Below are 17,694 nucleotides of genomic sequence, written 5' to 3'. Positions count from 1 at the left end.
TGCCAAGTGCTGATTTATCAAAGACATCTTTCCTTAAAATGGCTCTGTAAATAAGCCGTATCCTCCTGCTCTGTCTGTAAGCATTGCTGGATCCGAAAATTTTCTCTGGCATGCATAAATTATTGATCTTTGACACTTTGTTTGCTGTCAGGCAGAATGATAAAGATCCTGAGTTATTTATACATGTTTGGCAGACCACTATTGTTTGTTTCCCAGTGTTGATAATAATATATGTTGTGGTCGTGTTTCAGGGTCATGTTATAGTGCTCTGGTGACCCCTTATAGTCTGGTACTGAAAGAGTTACAGGCAAAGTAATGTTCTGCCTGACCCAGACCTTGTTGGCAGAATTAATGGATCAGTCTCTCTCTCTCGCTGTCTCGCTCGCTCCCTATCGCTCTCTCTCTCGCTCGCTCTCTCTCGCTCGCTCTCGCGCTCGCTCGCTCTCTCTCTCTCGCACTCTCGCTCACTCTCTCTGTTGGCAGAGTAGGACTATACATCGGTCTTGCATTTGATCCAAACGTAGAAGATCAAGCACCGAAACAACATAAATCGAAGACGCTCTGCTGCTTTTCCCCAAGTCACCTACACACAACTGTTTTCATCTGCGGGTGCAAGGCTTTTTTATTAGACATGCCCACAAGCTACAGACAGCGGGCCTTTCAATCAGCTCCAAAACAATCAATAAACATAATATACCATGATATAACATTAAGTTTGCCGCATCATAAACACAAAATAACAAACATTTAATAATTGGGATCACCAACTCAACTTTCTCTCTCTCTCTCGCTCTCGCTCGCTCTCTCTCTCTCTCTCTCACACACACACACACATACGTGATGTCCTATCATTTAAACAATAGAGGACATCTAAGAAAGTATAAATCTTTTTCAGCACACCAGTCCATATGGTTTACTTTTAGAAACGTAGGGGGTAAGTATAATACGAACAAACACGCTTTTGTTTTGTAAATTAAATCTTGGTATATTGAGGAATACCTATATAATCAAATTGGGGATACTAATTTTTATGCCAGGGAGTAAATGGGGGGATATATGGCATTGATGGGAGCTTTGTAAAGAACATTTCTTCCGTTATACACAACATTATTTAATTTAATTTAATTTAATATACTATTTTTGATCCCCGAAGGGAAATTAAGAATACACACTCTTGTTGGCAGTTTGTTGAACCAGTAGTCGCTGACCAATCCCATCTGGCAGCCTTTTAGTGTAGTTTTTTTTTTTTTAAAATTGTACTAAAGACTAAGGTTTTGTTTTTAGAGAATGGGGCTCAATGGCCTGTACACGTTATAACAGAAAATGTGTCACTCCAATCTATGTAACAAGCTAGTGCTTGAGTTCAGTTCAGTCTTTTTTATGAAGCAATGACTGTCTCTGTTCTTCTTTTCCTCTCAGCTTTTCCCTTCCCTTCCCTGTCTTCTGCATCCTCTTCTCTCACACCAACTACCTTCATGTCCTCTTTCACTACATCCATGAACATCCTCTTTGGTCTTCCTCTACGCCTCCTGCCTGGCAGTTCAAAACTCAGCATTCTTCTACCAATAAATTCACTCTCCTCTGGACATGTCCAAACCAGCTCAGTCTGGCCTCTCTGACTTTATCTCCAAAACCTCTAACATGCGCTGTCCCTCTGATGTAATAATTCCTGATCGTATCCTTCCTGGTCACTCCCAAAGAGAACCTCAGCATCTTCATCTCTGCTACGTCCAGCTCTGTCTGCTGTCTTTTCTTCAGTGACACCGTCTGTAGACCAAACCGCTGGTCTCACCACAGTTTTGTACAACTCTCCTTTCATTTTAGCTGAAACTTTTCTATCACACATCACACCTGATACTTTTCTCCACCCATACCATCCTGCATGTACGTGCTTCTTCACCTCTTTTCCACACTCTCCATTGTTCTGGACTGTTGAGCCTAAGTACTTAAAATCCTCCACCTTCTTGAGCTCTTCTCCCTGTTATCTCAATGTTCCATTTGGGTCCCTCTCATTCACACACATGTACTCTGTCTTACTGCAGCTAACATTCATTCCTCTCCTTTCCAGGACAAACCTCCACCTCTCTAGCTTCTCCTCCACCTGTTCCCTGCTCTCACTGCAGATCACAATGTAATCTGCAAACATCATAGTCCATGGAGATTCCTGTCTAACTTCGTCTGTCCATCACCATAGTGACGGGGCTTAGAGCTGATCCCTGATGCAGTCCCACCTCCACCTTGAACTCCTCTGTCACACCTACAGCACACCTCACCACTGTCTTAGAGTCCTCATACATGTCCTGCACTGCTCTAACATACTTCTTTGCCACTCCAGACTTCCTCACACAATACCACAGTTCCTCTCTGGGCACCCTGTCATAAGCTTTCTCCAGATCTACAAATACACAATGCAGCTCCCTCTAGCCTTCTCTGTACTTCTCTATCAGCATCCTCAAAGCAAATACTGCATCTGTAGTACTCTTTTTTTGGCATGAAACCATACTGCTGCTCACAAATGCTCACTTCTGCCCTTGGTCTAGCTTCCACTACTCTTTCCTGCAACTTCATTGTATGGATCATCAGCTTTATACCTCTGTAGTTGCCACAACTATGCACATCTCCCTTGTTCTTAAAAATGGGCATCAGCACACTTCTCTTCCATTCCTCAGGCATTTTCTCACTATCTAAGTTCCTGTTGAACAACCCAGTCAGGAACTCTACCGCCACCTCTCCTAGACACTACCATAACTCCACAGCTCATTAGGACCGAGTGGCTTTCCAGTCTTCATCCTCTTCAATGCCCTCCTCACTTCATGCTGGCTAATCTTTGCTACTTCCTGGTCCACAACAGTCACCTCTTCCAGCCTTTGTTCTCTCTCATTTTCCACGTTCATCAACTCTTCCAAATACTCTTTCCATCTTTGCATCACACTACTGGCACCTGCCAGTAGACTTCTGTCCCTATCCTTAATCACCCTAACCGGCTGCCTGTCCTTCCCATCTCTGTATCTGTCTTGCCAACCTGTATAGATCGGTCTCTCCTTAATGTTCAACCTAGCATAGAAGTCATCATAAGCCCCTTGTTTGGCCTTTGCTACCTCTACCTTCACCTTACGCTGTGTCTCCCTGTAATCCTGTCTATTCTCCTCAGTCCCCTCAATGTCCCACTTCTTAGCTAACCTCTTTCTCTGTATACACTCCTGTACCTCCTTATTTCACCACCAAGACTCCTTATCTACTTTCCTTCCAGATGAGACATCAAGTACTTTCCTACCTGTCTCCCTGATCACATTAGCTGTAGTTGTCCAGTCATCTGGAATCACCTTCTGACCACCCAGAGGCTGTCTTAGTTCCTTCCTGAAAGTCATGCAACATTCTTAGTTTTTTAGCTTTCACCATTTCGTCCTCTGCTCTGTCAGTGTCCTCTTCATCTTCCTCACCACCAGAGTCATCCTACACACCACCATCCTATGCTGTTTGGCTACACATTCACCTACCACTACTTTGCAGTCACTGATCTCCTTCAGGTTACATCGTCTACACAAGATGTGGTCTACCTGTGTGCTCCTACCTCCACTCTTATAGGTCACCCTATGTTCCTGCCTCTTCTGGAAGAAAGTATTCACTAGAGCCATTTCCATCCTTTTTGCAAAGTCAACTCTGTCCTTCTGCGTTCCTCTCCTGGATACCAAACCTGCCCATCACCTCATCACCTCTGTTTCCTGCACCAACATGTCCATTGAAGTCTGCACCAATGACAACTCTAACTTCTAGGTATGCTCTGCATCACTTCATCAAAGTCAAACCAGAATTTCTCATTCTCTTCCAGCTCAAATTCTACCTGTGGAGCAAACATACTTTTTAGCTTCAGACTCATCACTCTATCCAACACTCTTTTTACCTCCAGGACATCCCTGACAAATTCCTCCTTCACGATACTTCTTACTCCATTTCTTTTCCTATCTACATCAAGATAGAACAACTCGAACCCTGCTCCCAAACTTCTGACCTCGCTACCTTTCCACCTGGTCTCCTGAACACACAGTATGTCTACCTTCCTCCTCTGCATCATGTCAACCAACTCTCTACCTTTTTCTGTCATAGTTCCTGTCAACATTAAAAGTCCCTTTTCTCAGTCCCATACTCAAGGCGTTCTTCTTCTCTCTCTCCCTACGAACACACTTTCCTCCTCTCCTTCTTCGACCAACAGTAGTCCAATTTCCACCGGCACCCTGTAGGTCAACAGCCCCGATGGCGGTCATTGTTAACCCAGGCATGGACCGATCCAGTGTGGAAGTTACAGGTTTGTTTCGCATGTTTGATTTGGCAAAATTTTACGACAGATGCACTTCCTGACGCAACCCTCTGTATTTATCCGGGCTTGGGACCGGCACAATAAGACACTGGCGTCCTCTTGCGGCTACAATGACTGTCTCTCTGCCCCTCAAAACTGCCGCCCACTGCATTTAGTTTTTCATGCAATGATGCGTACAATGTCAGCAGGAGCTTTATCAAAAGGTAACTAAACATCTAGTTTTAAAATCATTCAAGTTTGTGTTTTATTTAGGTATGATGTCTTTATTAAAACTCATTCAATCATTTCATTGTTGAATAAAATACAAAACCTGACAGTACTTTAAATATCATCATAAGTATATTTTTCTACATAACATTAGATAATACTTATACATACATTTTATGTTCACATATAAAAAACAGGGCGGCACGGTGGTACAGTGGTTAGCGCTGTCGCCTCACAACACGGCGGGTCCGGGTTCGAGTCCCGCTCTGTGCGGAGTTCGCATGCCCTCCCCGCGTCATCGTGGGTTGCCTCCGGGTTCTCTGGCTTCCTTCCACCTCCAAAAAAAAGCATGGCTCCGCGGTACATGAAAATGTATGTATATAAAAGTTATTTTCATTTGGATTAAATATTATTTACAGTTGTATCAGTTTGCATAAGCAATATACAGTATACAATGAAGAAAGAAACAGAAGAAACACACCTTATATACCCTTCTTGGGGAACTTATCTTTTCACTTGTACTGATGCACTTTTACTTTATGAACATGCATTTTTACAGTACAGTATTTTCTGCACTATAAGGTGCACCGGATTATAAGGCGCATACAATAAAAATAAATATATTTAAAAAACTAGTGGCTGTACTTGCACTATCCGGCCACTAGCTAGAACATTCCTGACGGAGTACCTTTAGTCAGCTGTGAATGGCCCTATTGTTATTTCAATGAAGCCATTCTGATCCTCATAAAAGAAACCTGATCACTTGATCACTTTGCCATCTTTGAAAGAAGTCAACACGCATTTTAAAAAATCCTGGCATTAAAAACTGGTTAAATTCATTACGAGTGGACCACTCAGTTTCAACAGGGTGGATTATTTCCTGATCTGAAGTTAAATATTGTTTTAATCGATCGGTAGTCCAGTCGGAGGTGAGGTGCAGCTATTTGCTGCTGTGTGTCCTAAACAATTTTTAACTAGTTTTTAATGTCAGGCTGCTAATTTACTGGCAAATGTGACAGTTTTACTCTTGGAACCGACTTTAACGTCGGTGTCTCACCGCCGTGAATCTCATAGCACGTCGCTGCAGACATAATACACAAGCCTAAATACATCCCTCCACCGCCCGCCCAGAGCTATCAACTACATTTGCAAATCAATTGCAGCACACCAGGCACCTTAGTCTAGCAGTGACTCTGGTCTTGAAATTTCAGAAAAGGCTTGAAGTTCAGCTTTGAGGGTCTTTCATTCACTTTATGCCAGTTTCTCTGTGTGTTTCCGCAAACTAATTCAGTCACTAGAATCCAGATTAAGCACAATGGCATTTTTTAGACCAATTAAGTTTAAAGTGGGTTATTTCCGGAGCCACAGTGGTTGGAAAACACTGAGATCAGTCAGTCAGTCAAACTTTATTAATAGAATTGTTGAAAGTTACTTATGTCTTGCTATGTTATCATAGCTGGTAACCAGGGCTCAGCAGGCTTCTCTGCCGTCAGACCAGCAGTTCAGTGAGAGCCGCCACTTTGGCGACGCCCCTTGACGACCGTTGTTAGGGGCCGTAGGCCCGAATACCTTGTGAGGGTGCGCCTGGTTGCGGAGTGTGGCATGACTACTGGCCAGACTGCCGGCTTTTTTTCAGCAATCTTGTTTTTAACACATACTGATATTAATATTATTCCATATATAAGGCACATTGGATTATAAGGCACACTACGGGATTATGAGAAAATTATAGGCTTTTAGGTGCGCCTTATAGTGCCGAAAATACTGTATTTGTTAGTACAGGCCCCTGAAACAAGCACAATACCAGGGGCCTGTACGCATGCAGTTAATACAGACATACAGTAGTAGGGGGCAGAGTGATGGGTAGCAACTTCTGGGAGCGCCCAAGATGAGCAGCTACGGCGGATGGCGTCTTGCTCAAGAGTGCCTCGGCAGTGTTCAGGAGGTGAGTTGACACCTCCCACTGTCAGCTCACACTCCCGAGGACGGCTGGTCGGGAGCGGGAATCCAACCGCCAATCTCAAATCATGGGACGCCTGCTCCACTGACTGAGCCACTGCCGCCTCCGACTGAGCTACTGCCGCCGCAGTAGCTCAGTCGAGGGTGGCAGTGAGATATTAATCATTGAAATTGTTATAAATGGTTTTAAAAAGGAGTTAACATTAATTGAAACTTAAATGATATGACCTTGGCGTGAAATGAAAATATTCATATACAAAACACATAATGCATACTGGACTAGGGACACTCCTGGAAATCTCAACCACTGATGTGTTCCTTATGCGAATTTCAGCTGTCAGAGCTAATCCTGACTTTGGTCTTAACTCCCACAATGGCCAAACCTTGCGTGTTTATTTCACCTACTACAGGGGCATGTAATTGATAATGGACTTGAAGTTAATTTTATGAACTGATTTGTGATTCGTTAAATAGATAGATAGATAGATAGATAGATAGATAGATAGATAGATAGATAGATAGATAGATAGATAGATAGATAGATAGATAGATAGATAGATAGATAGATAGATAGATAGATAGATAGATACTTTATTAATCCCGGAAGAAATTGTATATATCCACTGCTCAGGCATTACATAACGAATAATTAATATTAATTTGGTTTTTGTATTTGTAACATCTTACTCAAACCTGTACAATATTTTTTCTGTACACTTAGCATGTTTAAACACTTACGTCCAATCACCGTTGTTCACATGTTGGCTTGGTTTTTCTCAACGTTTCCTCTCTCTTTAACAAAACTTTAAGAGTAGAATTTTGTCTCTGGTTTTATAACTCGTATGCTCTTCCTTTCACTCTCTCTCCCTCACTCTCTGTGTCTGCCATGCTCTCTCTCTCTCTCTCTCTCACACACACACACACACACACACACACACACACACACACACACACACACACACACACACACACACACACACACACACACACACACACACACACACACACACACACAGTAAACAATAGAGGACAACTAAGAAGGTATACATTTCACACACATCTTCGTTTTGCATACTGTATATAAATGTGTATCAAATGTGTATAATCCTATGGAGATCGGCAAACACTCAAGCAGGTTCCGTGAAGCCATAGTGTGAACATGTGATCTGTTTGGCTGTCAGGACTCAGAACATTGGCAGCCATACCAGTGCCACTACTAATTGCGTTCTCTCTGTGTAATCTCAGGTGTGCTTGTTTGTGTCAGATTTTCACATGCAGTGACTGTGGTGTGTTTAAGACCTTTGGTGCAGGATGTAGTGACTTAACATGGGATCACAAGCATACATGTGTGTACATTTTCATACAGCTACATACATTATCAGGTGACTGTAAACAGATTTGAAGGTCAATAGCTGAGTTAAGCTCAAATGCGTTTTGTTACAATATATTTTACAAGATGTTATACAGCATGTATTTTTACGGTGTTCCTATTGCAAAGCTACTGTAGAGTAAGTTCTTGATGACAAACTGGGTTGATTTCCAAAACCAAATGTTACTCATCCAAAGTTGTTTAAGTCAATCCACTGGACGTTAAAGTTCTTGAAGACGTTTTGTCTCTCATCCAAGAGACTTCTTCAGTTCTGAAGGTGGCTGGTCATGTCTCAGCTTATTTATCCTGTGGGGTTTGGTCAGTGCTATTCACATTCCAACAACCCGTCTGGCTCCTCAACCATTGTTGATGGGGGTGTCGAAGGGGGTCGTTGAAATATGAGCTTCACCTTTGTATGCTTATGAGGGTCATTAGCATGAGACACATCACCTGGGCTAATCTGCCGAGACAATCTTTTTGGGAGTTTTGAAAGGACATGATTGTACATTAGAGAAAGGTGATGTCGCAGACCATCCCCCGTGTTCAGAATGGCTTCTCTACTCTGACATGGATGGCCTCTTTCAATCCTCTCTCAAACCATTTGTCTCCCCTGTCCAAGATCTGAACATCGGTGTCCTGAAATGAGTGTACCTCTTCCTTGAAGTTAAGGAAGACTGCAGAGTCCTGTCCTGATGAGTTGGCTCTTCTGTGTTGAGCCATGCACCTGGGTAGTGGTTGTTTGGTTTCCCCTATGTAGACATCTGAGCATCTGAACGTCTTCAAGAATTTTCTTAATGTCAAGTGGAATGACTTAAACAGCTTTGTATAAACATGACCTAGATGAGAACGTACTTTTTGGAATGTGAATAGCACTCACCACACCCACAGGGTTAATAAGCTGGGACATGACCAGCCACCTTCAGAACTGAAGTCGTCTCTTGGATGAGAGACGAATCGTCTTCAAGAACTTTAACGTCCAGTAGATTGACTTAACCCTTGAAAACCGATTAAAATGGCTATACACATTACCTAATCGGGTCACAAAAAGGTAGTCTCATAAAGGTTTTAAAAAAAAATTATACAGAATTGTTTTTTCAATGCATCTGATCTTTTCCATTACTTCAGCCCTATCCATAAATATAAAGTTTATTATATTTTTTGTTATTATATATGTTTATATGGAATTTGCCATTAGAACCCTGTTTTTCTTCCAGTGGGAAAAACACAAAATGTGGAATATTTCCAAAAGTTAGTGCACAGTTAAATACTTCTGATAAAGATATGACAATCTTGACCATACAAATAATTGGTAACATTAACTTTAACGCATTATTAGTTTGTGGTACAATAATTTTAACTTTTATGAACACATTACCTGATTGAGTCACAAAAAGGCCGTATCTTAAAAGTTTTAAAAAAATAATGCAATACAGGAATTTTTTTTTCTTTCAATGCATCAGATCTTTTCCATTACTTCAGACTTATCCATAGATATAAAGTTTTTTTTATTATATAGGTCTATATGGAATTTGCCATTACAATCGTTTTTCTTCCAATGGGAAAAACACAAAATATGGAATATTTTGAAAAATTAGCATACAGTTTAATACTTCTGATACAGATATTACAACCTTGACCATGCCAGTAATTGGTAACAATATTAACTTTAATGCATAATTAGTTTTTCGTACAAAGAGAATTTTACAGTTTATGAACGCATTGGTTAACGGTCCAAAACGGGTCATGTCATAAGATTGTATGCGCCTCGCCATGACAATATGTCCGGTGCATGACGAACAAAAATATGCGACCTTTATACAACTATTTACTGTATTTTATTATACATATAAGCATTTTAACATTCATTAAATTTCAAACATTTTCGAACATAAAATTTGTGTAATGCATGCCGTGGTATGGTATGTTTAGTTCTGCGCGCGCGCGTGTGTGTGTGTGTGTGTGTGTGTGTGTGTGTGTGTGTGTGTGTGAGAGAGAGAATGTTCACTAACATAAAGCAGGGCTCACAGACGATCTTGTAATGCATCTTGCATGCATGTCTGTGACACTTTACGCATCGGCTCCTCACTCTTCCGATCAGCACACAGTACGCAAGCCTTCCGTGATTTAGAAGGTCCCAGCTGTGGCTCCTCCCCTGCCTCGTCTTCCTCGTGATTGGCCCGGCCCTGGACTTCATGGACCAGGCTGGCTGAAAACAGTGCACTTGGCATTCAGCGTCGGTTCTCCATGGCTGGGGTGACGAGCGATGTGCCGAGCTGCTCTAAAAAAAGGACGCCGTTTCGTTGACTTGCAGCTGTTCCAGCCAGGGTCCACAGAGATGAAAAGAATGAAGGCATTGTAACAAGAGACATCGAGTAGATGGTAAAAAAGACACATGGGCCAGGGGAGCGTTTGCCGGCGGCAGAAGTAGGTGCCACAAGCCTGCGCAACATAAAAAAATGACATGAATACATTTTCACACATCCCTCTTGATAAATATAAAAATATTCAACGAAATAAAGTGCATAGGCTATTGCTATATCGCACAATCAAACGTAGTGAGTAACAGTAAATAAATACCAGTAAGTGAAATAAATAAGTGATGCGTAATTACCTGGTCCAGGTGGTCGACCGCTACTTTGCAGCAATTGTAGTCTATTGTTATTTGTGGGTTTTTTTTCCCCGATTTCCTGGACCTCTGGCTCCCGATGTTTTGTGCTCAAAAGAAGCACGTTTTTGTTTTTTGGGGGATATAAGACATGATCGCCGCTGTTTTGTGTCTAGGAGCTGCGTTGGACTGCATCGGACTGCAAACATGCAGAAACTGCCTGATCTAAACGGAGGTGTCGCTTCATTGCTTGTCTCTGGAGAAATGATAAGTGAGCCAGACAACTTGCCTGGATCATTTATCTACTGTAGCTTCTTTTGATCAAGCAAAATTTGCTTGATCAAAAGAAGCCTCCGCTCACCTAGTGGATGGATGCAAAAACATTCATTTGCAGGTGTGTAAACACAGACCTGCAAAAAAAATCATGTCCTCTTTCATGTCCTTCTGTCACACCAACTACCTTTCATGAAGGTAGTTGGTGTGACAGAAGAGGACGCAGAAGACAGGATTAGATGGAAGACACTGATTCGACCCCTGACGGGAAAAGCCGGAAGAAAAGGAATAAACACAGATGGTGGGTTTGTGTCTGGGCTGTGGGGTCAATGTGGGCGCAGTGTCTTGCTGCAGACAATGAAGATCATGTTTCATTATAACATGTCAGCATTATTGTATATAGTAATATAATATACATATATAATATATATGCTTATATGAAAAATATGTGGTTATAATCGGAGTCAATTGGACCATTTTTGCCCCACTAAGGTAATGTGTATACACAGTGAAAACCTGCTATTCTATACACTTCCAATGACAGGCACTAAGGAATTTAGAAAATAAAGTTGAAAGAAAATTAGTGGCAACATTTCATATAGTTAGCCTTTTAATTGACTGATTTATTGGGAGAGAAACACATAAAAACAACAAAACAACTTTTGGTACTAAATAGTTCTGAAGGGTTAAACAGCTTTGGATAACCATGACCTAGATAACTGAGAACCTACACAGACAAATATGTTACTGTGGATACCACTGATACCATTTCTGTTAAATGTTCAAGTAGGGCGGCACGGTGGTGCAATGGGTAGCACTGTCGCTGCACACCAAGGCAGTTCCAGGTTCAAGTCCCGCTCTGTGCGGAGTTTGCATGTTCTCCCATGTCTGCATGAGTTCTCTCCGGGTTCTCTAGCTTCCTCTCACATCCAAAACACACGCTTCAGGCTAATTGGCCATTCCAAGTTGCCCGTAGGTGTGAGTATGTGCATGTTTGTCTGTGTCTGTGTGTGGCACCACAATGCACTGGCGTAGCGCTCACAGTTTGTCCCACCTCACGCACTTAGTCAGTTGGGATAGGCTCCAGCTCCCCATGACTAACGCAAACAGATGAAGTGGTCAGAGAAAATGAATGAGTTCAAGATATAACATTTCCTTGTGCTTCATCATACTGTAACAGAGGAGTCACTTATTGGCTATAATGAAAATAATGTCAATCAGTGTGACGTGTATGCATGTCTGGGACACCATGAGTGAACACCTATACATCCACTGTTATATATTAAAAAATGCTTGGATAATGTTACTGAGAAGATAGGCATTATCCCAATAGGAAACAGTGGATGACTAGTAAGATGGAACAGCTGCTGAGAGCATGACACTTGGTCTTCAGGTCTGGAGACATGGAGCTTTACAGCTCGGCCAGATCAAACCTGAAGAAGGACATCAAGTGGGTGAAGGCAGCTTACGCCAGAAAGGTTGAGGGACACCACAATGAGGTGAACCCCCGACGTGCTTGGCTGGGCATCTGCAAACTTCTTAATATGAACCACTCCATTGCTCCCACCACCAACTCAGACCTAGTAGAAGAGCTAAATCTCTTTTTTGCTAGGTTTGAAGTTGGAGAGGAGTTGATGAACGTGGAAAATGAGAGAGAACAAAGACTAGAAGAGGTGACTGTTGTGGACCAGGATGTAGCAAAGATTAGTCAGGATGAAGTGAGGAGGGCATTGAAGAGGATGAAGAGTGGAGAGGCAGTCGGTCCTGATATACCTGTAGAGGTATGGAAGTGTCTAGGAGAGGTGGCAGTAGAGTTTCTGACTGGGTTGTTCAACAGGATCTAAGATAGTGAGAAGATGCCTGAGGAATGGAAGAGAAGTGTGCTGGTGCCCATTTTTAAGAACAAGGGAGATGTACAGAGTTGTGGCGACTACAGAGGAATAAAGCTGATGAGCCATACAATGAAGTTATGGGAGAGAGTAGTGGAAGCTAGACAAGGGCAGAAGTGAACATTTGTGAGCAGCAGTATGGTGTCATGCCAAAAAAGAGTACTACAGATGCAGTATTTGCTTTGAGGATGTTGATAGAGAAGTACAGAGAAGGCCAGAGGGAGCTGCATTGTGTATTTGTAGATCTGGAGAAAGCTTATGACAGGGTGCCCAGAGAGGAACTGTGGTATTGTATGAGGAAGTCTGGAGTGGCAAAGAAGTATGTTAGAGCAGTGCAGGACATGTATGAGGACTCTAAGACAGTGGTGAGGTGTGCTGTAGGTGTGACAGAGGAGTTCAAGGTGGAGGTGGGACTGCATCAGGGATCAGCTCTAAGCCCCTTCTTGTTCGCTATGGTGATGGACAGGCTGACAGACGAAGTTAGACAGGAATCTCCATGGACTATGATGTTTGCAGATTACATTGTGATATGCAGTGAGAGCAGGGAACAGGTGGAGGAGAAGCTAGAGAGGTGGAGGTTTGTCCTGGAAAGGAGAGGAATGAAGGTTAGCCGCAGTAAGACAGAGTACATATGTGTGAATGAGAGGGACCCAAGTGGAAGAGTGAGGTTACAGGGAGAAGAGATCAAGAAGGTGGAGGATTTAAAGTACTTAGGCTCAACAGTCCAGAGCAATGGAGAGTGTGGAAAAGAGGTGAAGAAGCGTGTACAGACAGGATGGAACGGGTGGAGGAAAGTGTCAGGTGTGATGTGTGATAGAAGAGTTTCAGCTAAAATGAAAGGAAAGGTGTACAAAACTGTGGTGAGACCAGCGATCTTGTTTGGCCTAGAGACAGTGTCACTGAAGAAAAGACAGGAGACAGAGGTAGAGGTAGCAGAGATGAAGATGCTGAGGTTCTCTCTTGGAGTGACCAGGAAGGATAGGATCAGGAATGAGTACATCAGAGGGACAGCACATGTTAGAGGTTTTGGAGATAAAGTCAGAGAGGCCAGACTGAGATGGTTTGGACATGTTCAGAGGAGAGATAGTGAATATATTGGTAGAAGAATGCTGAGTTTTGAACTGCCAGGCAGGAGGCCTAGAGGAAGACCAAAGAGGAGGTTTATGGATGTAATGAGGGAAGACATGAAGGTAGTTGGTGTGAGAGAAGAGGATTCAAAGGACAGGGCTAGATGGAGGAAATTGATTTGCTGTGGCAACCCCTGAAGGGAAAAGCCGAAAGGAAAAGAAGAAGAAGAAGAAGTTGGAAAGGAGCAGGATGCCCCCATGATGCTGCCCCCTGACACCGTGGCCCTCACTGTGGGAAGGTGCTCCGTGGTATGAACTCATCAAAGGCTGCCAATCCTGATGCCGTCCAGGGGAGGGTGCTGAGGGGTTGTGCGGAACAGCTAGCAGAGGTCTTTACATCTATCTTTAACCTCTCACTGGCCACCTGCACAGTCCCCAGTTGCCTGAAATAGGCCACCATTGTGCCCGTCCCCAAGAAGTTGATCAGCAGCCTCTGGCTCTAACCTCCACAGTGAGGAAGTTCTTTGAGAGGCTGGTCCTGAGGCACATAAAATCTCCGCTGCCTCCCAGTCTTGATCAGCACTAGTTCACTTACAGAGCCAACAGGTCCACTGGTGATGCAATCACCACGGCCCTCCACACAGTATGTGTACACCTAGAACACCCTGGCAGCTATGCGAAGATGTTGTTCGTAGACTTCAGTTCTGCCTTCAACACACTTTTTCCAAGCAGACTGTTGTCCAAACTGCGTGGTCTGGGCATTGACGAGCACACCTGCTCATGAATTGAGAGTTTTCTCATGAGCTGCAGGCAGTCAGGCTGAGGGGTTACTACTCCTCAGCCCTGGCTGTGAGCACTAGGGCTACAGGGAGGAGGTTGTGAATCTCACCACACGGTGCTCCCTCAACAACTTGGCACCGAACTCCTCAAAAATAAAGGAGATGGTGCTGATCTTCAGGAGGAAAAGGGTAGATCACCTGCCTCTTCTAATCCTGGTGGGACAGGTCAGCAACTTCAAGTTCCTGGGAACACACATCTCAGGGGACCTCACATGGGGCACTAATACCAATGCCCTGGTGAAAAAGGTGCAACAGCACCTGTACTGTCTAAGATCCCTGCGAAGAGTAAACATGTCCCAGAACCTGCTGCTGTATTTTTTTTACAGGTGTTCTGTGGAGAGCATCTTCACCAACAATAAGCTGGTATCGTTTAACAGCTGCTCTTAGGTTGACAGGAAGGCTCTGGAAAGAGTCAGGAAGTCAGCGCAGAAGGTCGTAGGTGTAGTTATCCTCCCTGTCAGACATCCACAACACCAGATGTCTGCGTGGGGCCACAAGCATTACTAGTGACCATTCACACCCCGCCCACACTCTGTTGTCACTGTTACCTTCTGGGAAGAGGTACAGGTCCATGAAGGCCTTGACCTCCAGACTGACCAACATGTTTTACTCAAGCGCGATCAGAGTACTGAACACAGTACTCCGAAAGGAAGGATTTACATGTTGGAAGAGCCCTTTGCTGCACAGTACACCGTACAATCTGGAGGGCTCATTGTAAAAATTTTCTCATAATTGCTTGTTTTTTGTACCTGTGTCTTGTTTTTGTTAGGTTTTTTTGTTTTGTATTTTTTGTTTTGTATTTAGTTACTTTATACTTGAACCTTTTGCACAGTGTTACACTTGTGTATGATGACATCAAAGGCATTCTATTCTATTCTATTCTATCTAGAACATCTCCTGTATTACTTCTAAATATGTTTCGCTACAATAACTTTTCCTCCTAGAGATTCATTTTGTTTAAATTTATTTTTTGCATTTCTAAGCACCCTGAGCGCATCACATTGACACCCATTATTCATTCACTCCACAATCACACCAGTAGTGGAAAACTACATCTGTAATCACAGTTAGAAGTGTGTTGCCCGAGGACACAACAGAATATGACCAGGATGGAGCAGGATTCAAAACACCAACCTTGAGGTCATTGGGATGACCCAGTATACTGTCTAAACTATAGTTTAGATTTAACCATAGGGCATTCATTAATAGAAGACCCACTGACAGACTTATCAGTAATGCCATTTTTAACATTCTAGCCTTGATTCTCTTTTACTTAACACAATACACCTAGACAAGATGACTATTAGAAACTGTTCTTGAGGGATCTAGTGGCCAAATACAGTTGTGTTCAAAATAATAGTAGTCCAAAATGAATAACCTGTTTTTAGTAGAAATTATATTACTGCATGGCTAATAATATAACCAGTTGCTGTAGTAGGATCATAGAAAACCAACAGAGCCAACATGCATGATATGTATGATTCGGAGTCTGTGGAATTGAATAATTAATTGAAAGCGCGTGTTCAAAAAAGTAGCAGTGTGGAGTTCAATTAGTGAAGTCATTCAATCTGTGAAAAAACCGGTGTCAATCAGGTGGCCCTTACTTAAGGATGAAGCCAGCACATGTTACTCATGCATTTCTCTCTGAAAATCTGAGAAAAATGGGTTGTTCCAGACATTGTTCAGAAGAAAAACGTACTTTGATTAAAATGTTGATTAATGAAGGGAAAATGTATAAAGAAGTGCAGAAAATGATGGGCTGCTAGGCTAAAATGATCTTCAATGCATTAAAATGGAGAGCAAAACCAGAGAGAGGTGGAAGAAAATGGAAGACTAACATTCGAATGGATCGAAGAATAGCCAGAATGGTGAAAACTCAGGTCCAGGATGATCAAAGACGGTCTGAAGTTACCTGTAAGTACTGTGACAATTAGAAGACGCCTGTATGAAGCTAATCTATCAGCAAGAAGCCCCCGCAAAGTCCCACTGTTAAAAAAAAGACATGTGCTGAAGAGGATACAATTTGCCAAAGAATACATTGGCTGGCCAAAAGAGAAATGGAGAAACATTTTGTGGACAGATGAGAGTAAGATTGTTCTGTTTGGGTCTAAGGGCCGCAGACAGTTTGTCAGACGACCCCCAAACACTGAATTCAAGCCACAGTACACTCTGAAGACAGTGACGCATGGTGATGCAAGCATCATGATATGGGGATGTTTCTCTTACTATGGTGTCGGGCCTATTTATCACATACCAGGGATCATGGATCAGTTTGGACACATCAAAATACTTGAAGAGGTCATGTTGCCTTATGCTGAAGAGGAAATGCCCTTGAAATGGGTGTTTCAACAAGACAATGACCCCAAACATACCAGTAAGCGAGCAGCTTCTTGGTTCCAGACCAACAAAATTTAAGTCATGGAGTGGCCAGCCCAATCCCCGGACCTTAATCCGATAGAAAACTTGTGGGGTGACATTAAAAATGCTGTTTCTGAGGCAAAATGAAGAAATGCAGAGGAATTATGGAACACTGTCAAATCATCCTTGGCTGGAATATCTGTTCACAGATGCCAGAAGTTGGTCGACTACATGCAACACAGATGTGAAGCGGTTCTCAGGAACGGTGGCTATACAACTAAATATTAGTTTAGTGATTCATAGGAATGCGGAATTCTGGATATTTTTCAGTTTATACAGTAAATATTTGAGTTTTTAAAGTAAAATGCAGACACTGCTATTTTTTTGAACAGCCCAATCTTCATTTTTCTTCATTTTCTGTTAAGCAATTAAAGAATTTCTTCTTTTTCATGTTTTGATTTAAAATATAATGTGCAGTGTTCCCAATGCATGGAAATAAAAATCATTACAAGGATTTTGGGCTTTACTCAATTTTTAAAACAGACTGCTATTATTTTGAACACAACTGTTCCTGTAAGATTTCACACATTGTCAGTGCTCTCACAAAGTCAGGGCAGACTTGTGGGTCTTTTGCATTTAGAGTACGAAAATGCCATTTGCCTCCATATACCTGCCTGGAGGTATCCAAACTTGTGAGTAGACCTAGAAGTATAATACATGTTATTTTAGAATGACATTGTCTCAGGATTTCTCTCGAGGATCTAGAGGTGGTCTGGTAAAGGGAACTTGAACTACTCTACTTCATGAGCTGTT

At 42.5% G+C, this 17,694-nt stretch overlaps 1 protein-coding gene across 1 annotated transcript in view; it reads left to right on the top strand.

The window, feature by feature from the left end:
• The window catches only part of nphp4 (nephronophthisis 4), a 221,150-nt gene that overhangs the window by 120,606 nt on the left and 82,850 nt on the right, over positions 1–17,694 (top strand).

Source organism: Antennarius striatus, chromosome 2 (assembly GCF_040054535.1).
Source record: "Antennarius striatus isolate MH-2024 chromosome 2, ASM4005453v1, whole genome shotgun sequence".
Taxonomy (NCBI): Eukaryota; Metazoa; Chordata; class Actinopteri; order Lophiiformes; family Antennariidae; genus Antennarius; species Antennarius striatus.
This window is presented reverse-complemented; position numbering and strand designations above follow the sequence as displayed.